Source organism: Grammomys surdaster, unplaced genomic scaffold (assembly GCF_004785775.1).
Source record: "Grammomys surdaster isolate TR1022 unplaced genomic scaffold, NIH_TR_1.0 125832, whole genome shotgun sequence".
NCBI lineage: Eukaryota > Metazoa > Chordata > Mammalia > Rodentia > Muridae > Grammomys > Grammomys surdaster.
The window spans coordinates 252,777-258,579 of NW_021620660.1; the positions used below are offsets into that span (position 1 = coordinate 252,777).

Consider the following 5,803-nt stretch of genomic DNA (forward strand, 5'->3'; position numbering starts at 1 on the left):
ACACAGAGCTTAGAATAGGATTGTGGTGTTTGAAATAAAATGTATCACAATATAAAATTCACACGGGCATGGTAATAAACAATTTTGCCTACATGAAAGCATAATGTAGAGTTTACTATTTATTTGTTTAGTTACTTGTTTAGTTTTAAGATTTTAATATAGTTACACCACTTTGAAACTTGTCTTTCCCCATTAAAATCTGATTGTGTGTCCATCCACACTATCCTTCAACTTCATGGCATCATTTTTTATTGATTATCATCTTATGCTTATATTTATCATATTATCATAATAATTATGTTAAACTTACATTATACATACTATGTACTATTTAGTATAAAGTAATAGTTTATGAAATATGAAATCTTCATAAATAAATATAACACCTTCAGTTCATTCTTACTTACATGTATCTCATATTTGTTTTTTTTTAAAGGGTTAACTTAACAAGGATTTATTCACAGAAATAAATGTAAGTAGAGGAAAAAAAATTACAGAAAAGCCAAACAAATGAAATGAAGAGGATCCAAACCAACTCTCACTCTGTAGCTTTGTATGTGCCCTGTGTGCATATACTTAGGGCACAAAGGGCCACCAACATGTGTCAATACAGTGTAGGAACCCTGCATTACATCCATTAACTTAAACATATCTTTAAGATCATGCTTCAAACAAAAATAAAAGTAAAGAAATTAAAGGAAAGCTGAGAGGCAATATGCAGAATGGGATTAACCACTGAAATATAGCAATCATGTTTCAACTTCTACAATTGTCTTTATGTACCAACTGACATGTATGCAGCCTTTTACAGATCTTTTACCATGTAATTTGAAATTTGATAAAGTTACTAGTAGTATATAACCTTGCAGAAAGCACACCACACTGACAGCACAGAGGCAAAGATTTTGCACAGGTATATCAGCTTTCCACATTGTGCAGGTTACACACAATACAATGTCAATCTTATTCCTAACAGATCCTAAAAAGATATTTCAAGGCCTAGCTGTAAACTACAGTACTTTATATATCTAAATTCTTAATAAAAATAAAATCCACGAATCTTAAAAAGGAACTTTAAATGCAGGGCTATATTGAACTGGTAAACGGCAACCCAAACTGAAGCAACATAGGTAAATGAATACCAACCGCACTCTATGTGAGGCAAGCATGCTACGGTCCCACTAATGTACATCACTTTCAATCACTATGAGCCAGAGCGCATGCCTGAACCATAAACTGCACATAAAGATAACGTGTAGGCCTAGAAATCAAATCTAAGAAGTACAACCATGAAATTATATCTACTAACATTTTTTTTTTAATTTTTTTTTATTGGATGATTTATTTACATTTCCTATGTTGTCCCCTTACCCCATCCCCCACCACCCCCTCCGAACCCCCAATCCCCTCGCCCCTCCTCCTTCTTCTCTGTGGATGTAACCTCTATCTACCCCCCCCCCCGCCCACTTCCACCTCCCCACCCTCAAAATTCCCACCCCCTGGGGCATCCAGCCTTCATGAGGTCAAGGTTCTCTTCTTCCACCTATGCCCAGCAGGGCCCTCCACTTTTACATATTCAGCTGAAGCCATGGATCCCCCCCTTAGTGCTCCCAGGCTGGTGGTTAGGACCCTGGGAGCTGTGGTTGGTTGGTATTGTTGCTCTCCTCATGGGGCCACAAATCCTTTCAGCTCCTTCAGTCTTCACTCTAACTCCTCCATTGAGAACCCCATGATCACTTCAATGGCTAGTTGTGAGCATCTGCCTCTGAATATGTCAGACTCTTGAAGACCTCTGAGGAGATATCCATATCAGGCTCTTATCAGCATGCACTTCCTGACTTCCACATCAGCATCTACCTTTGGTGAGTGGACATGGGATAGATACTCAGGTGGAGTGGTCTTGAGACGGCCCCTCCTTCAGTTTCTGTCCCTCACTTTGTCTCCATATTTGCTCCCTTGAGTATTTTGTTGCTCCTTCTAAGAAGGACCGAATCACCCTCACTTGGTCTTCCTTCTTTATGGGCATCATGTGGCCTGTGAGTTGCATCTTGGGCATTTCAAGGTTCTAGGCTAATATCCAATAATCAGTGAGTGAATACCATGTGTGTTTAATGTAAAATTAGTTGTCACCTTTCGTTTGATCCCCGACCCCATTTATTCCTCCCTCCCTGCCCAGACAGCAAAGGTAAAAGGAGTGGCGCGGTGGCATTTCACAGGGTGCTTCGTTGTTCAAATTTGTTTCCTTTTATTTCCAACTTTTTGGGGTTACCTTAAATTGTAACTTGCAAGAACCTGCTTCTACTAGGGGAGGCAAGCTGATTTTAACTGTTAGCATTAAGTAGTTCTTCATCAGCATGCAAAACAAGGCCCCGTAATGTGGGAAATTTTATATAAAAACCTTTAATAAAAAGCTACCTTACTGTTGCAGCTTCCCACTATGTGGTGTCCTGTGTTGTGGACCATTGGATTTTCCTCCTTCTTATCCCTAGGCATTGTTTATGTGGTTCTTGTTTTGGTACAATTCCCCATATATTCCAGAAAGTACTGTTCTGTGAGTAGACTGAATAGGTTTTGCTTCTTCACATCCAGTGCAGAGTTGTAATTGGAGACAGATTTCCACCCACAAAGCTCCAGATGTTAAAACATTTCCCAACATCGACTTAATACAGTGAAGGCAACACCTCCCTCCCGCCCCTCCCAGTAGGGTTGGGATTGTACTGTAGTCCTTACTGGTTTACCCTTCCCCTCTGTAAAGGGTAACATTTTCCCTGGGTGCAGAGGCTCCCACATAGTCTCCAAGACTGGCAGACCCCTAGTTTTGGGACTGCAGCTTAAGTGTATTAGGTTAAACACCATAAAAAGCTGCAAGACGCTCTTTTAAGGGAAGAGGAAACTGATCAGAGAATCACCTCCAATTTTCATCCCCAACTTGGTTTTTGAATCCATGAAGAATCTTACAGAATATGTCTCTGAGATCATCTTTTGGGTTAATCCATGATGCAACAGCATCACAAAGAAATATAAAATCTTGGATTTTGCCACTGGGATTCACACTGATCATGGTACAAATCCCATGGAATGCTGAATCTTTTTCTTCATTGCCTCTTATGTTTCCCAGAGAGGTACATCAGGGACTTATAACCTGCTGTAGCATGGGGGTCACCTCTTGAAGACAAACGTAACCAAGACGACCAATTGTTATTGCTGTGTTCTCCAACAGCGTCTTTGGGGTGTTGGGTCTGTTAATGATCTCCACAAGCTGGTGCAACATCATAGGGATATACGGCTGCATCTCTATACCCATTTGAATTGATATTTCCCAATCGCCCAGGTGGCATTGTTACAGACTGAAATAAACTCTGGATTTAGATTGGTTCCCAATATTGTCATGAAATCAGCTATACAAGGCTTAACATGCTGAAAGCAAGCTTTAGTCAGATCACCTAGCAATGCGAAAGAACTCTGCCGAACGGGCATTTTATCCTGCATGCACTGACATATTAGTGTTAGGATGTTATTTCCGGCCAGTAGCTGCTCAATGTTGCCTCCCAGGCCTTCAGCCAGGCCACTGAGTAAGTCAAGAGCCACTATCATAAAATCTTTATCTGGAGCTTCATATTGTTCTGGTTGAGCATTGTTTAGCATGGCTTGTGATAGAGTCTTCTGTACTAGGTTTACACAATGCTGATACACAGGTTCACAATATGGAAGGAAGCCAGACTGCAACGCTGTGGCAACAGATAACAGGCACTCAAGTAAAGGGAAAAGATCTTTGTCTTCATCCTTTAACATGTTCCGTTTCTGGATCAGAGGAGGCATTAGCATCTGAATATATTCTGGCTTGTTTAAATGATGTCCCACGGAATCTGCCAGGGTTCCTATGGCATCATACAGAATGAGCAGGCTCTTATGCTGGTATTTACTGAAGGCGAAGACTAGGGTATCGAGTATGTAAGCAAGGTAAGGGACAAGCTCTGTACAAGCCTCCTCTTCTATTGTAGCGAAGGCACTGCAAGCAGTTTCTTGTACACTCTTGTTGCTATCCAGGATACACTTCAGCAATTCTGTCATTAATGGCTTCAGGTATGTATCTGGTGGCTGGCTGAGTACCCAGTGTTCATAGCGGCTAAGAGTCCAGCAGGTGATGGAACGCACAAGAGCCTTTTTATCAGAAAGGCACTGAATCAGGTGAGGAATGAGCTCAGGCAGATATGGAATCATGCCTTGCATGCAGCCTTCAGCAATTGCTCCTAAAACCAGGATACCAGATTCTTTTACAACCCATTCATGATGGAAAAGCAATTCTTTCAAAAGTGACAAAATGTGTAGCAAAAGCTCATCACGATAAACGTTTGCGAGAACATCAAGAGCAGCAGCAGAACATTTTCTCGGGTTCCAGTCAGAAATTGTATCCTCATCATCAATTTCATCATCGTCGTCCTCTTCCTCCTCAATCCCATCCTCCTCGTGCTGCTGAGCCACTGTCCTTGAGCGATGAAACCGTGGCCGTATACCCTGCTCACTATCAGGGATGGTCTCATCTTCTTCAATATCACCCTTAAGCAGGATAATATCTATATCTGAGTACTTCATGCCATTCACTAACACAGGAATCAACGTAGGCAGATGTCTTACAAGTACATCTTTGCATATTGGCTGTTAAGCCAAAGTCAGCCAGAATTCACAGGCCTCCAGAGCTACATTCTCATCTTGGTCTTGGGTCCTCTGCAGCATGTACTCGACTATGTTGTGCACGTGAGGAAGCAGGCAGTCCATCCGGACTTCCAGCAGCATCTCCAGTGCCCGGCACACCTTCTTCCGCACCTCTGCTTCTTCATCGCCAGCCAGTGCAAAGAGGTTCTCAAAGAAAGAATAGATGTGCAGCATGAGCTCTTGGGTCCGACTGATGATGAACTGATTGACACATGCAACAGCATGAGACCTTATTTTGGGACTACTGTGCTTGAAAAACTGTAAAAACTTGGGGATCATGATGTTGAGAGGACAATCTATGACATCACTGTCTAAAATCTCTGCAGAGTCCTCACATATCTTCTGAAGGGCACTGAATGCTCCTTCACAGGTGGTATAGTCTTCAGAATCCAGCAGGCTACAGAGTTTTGGTAAGAGATCAGGCCAATTCTGCAATTCTCCCTTGGAGCCTATGGTTGTAATTAAAATACCAACAGTAGCTCTGATCAGTGGAGAGGAGTCCCCAATATTATTTAGACATCCACTCTTGATGAAGTCTGTCACACCATTTGGGAAGTTCTGAAAATGAGCTTTCACATTGTTCTTCAAGATCAGACCGCTCAATGACCGTGTGGGCTCGTCTTCATATTTTAATTTTGTAAGAACAAAAATCAGGTAGTTGTTAAAATCTGGATATTGATTGAGTTGTTCCAGTTTTTGTTGCACGGTCCTCTGGATGGTAGTGTCTGGGGGCTGGGACTCCTTGAGCAGCTGCAGGATCTCCTGAAGCCCTTGCTCGTCAGGATTCCACTCATACTCCATCTTGGTTTGCCGGTCCCACACCATCCCAGAGGCCTCCAGCTCTTGGGCCTTTCTGCCGAAGCGGGGCTGCCTCCTGTCCTCATATTTGTTTTAGTTATATCACTTTTAAATATTGTAAATTCTTTAATAATAATCCCATAATTCCTAGCCTAATGCAGAATGTATCATCATTTCTGCATTAAAGTATTGAGTCAGGGGAACATTTTTATATGTTCTAAAATGAAATTTAAAAATTAAGTTGTCAGGAGCCATAAAAGGATATGTTAATAAGTAGCAGTTGATCTTCCTG

General features: G+C 41.7%; 1 pseudogene; it reads right to left on the reverse strand.

Moving 5' to 3' along the window:
* Positions 1-2,845: 2,845 nt before the first annotated feature.
* On the reverse strand, positions 2,846-5,538 carry LOC114640491 (annotated as a pseudogene).
* Between the last annotated feature and the right edge of the window lie 265 nt (positions 5,539-5,803).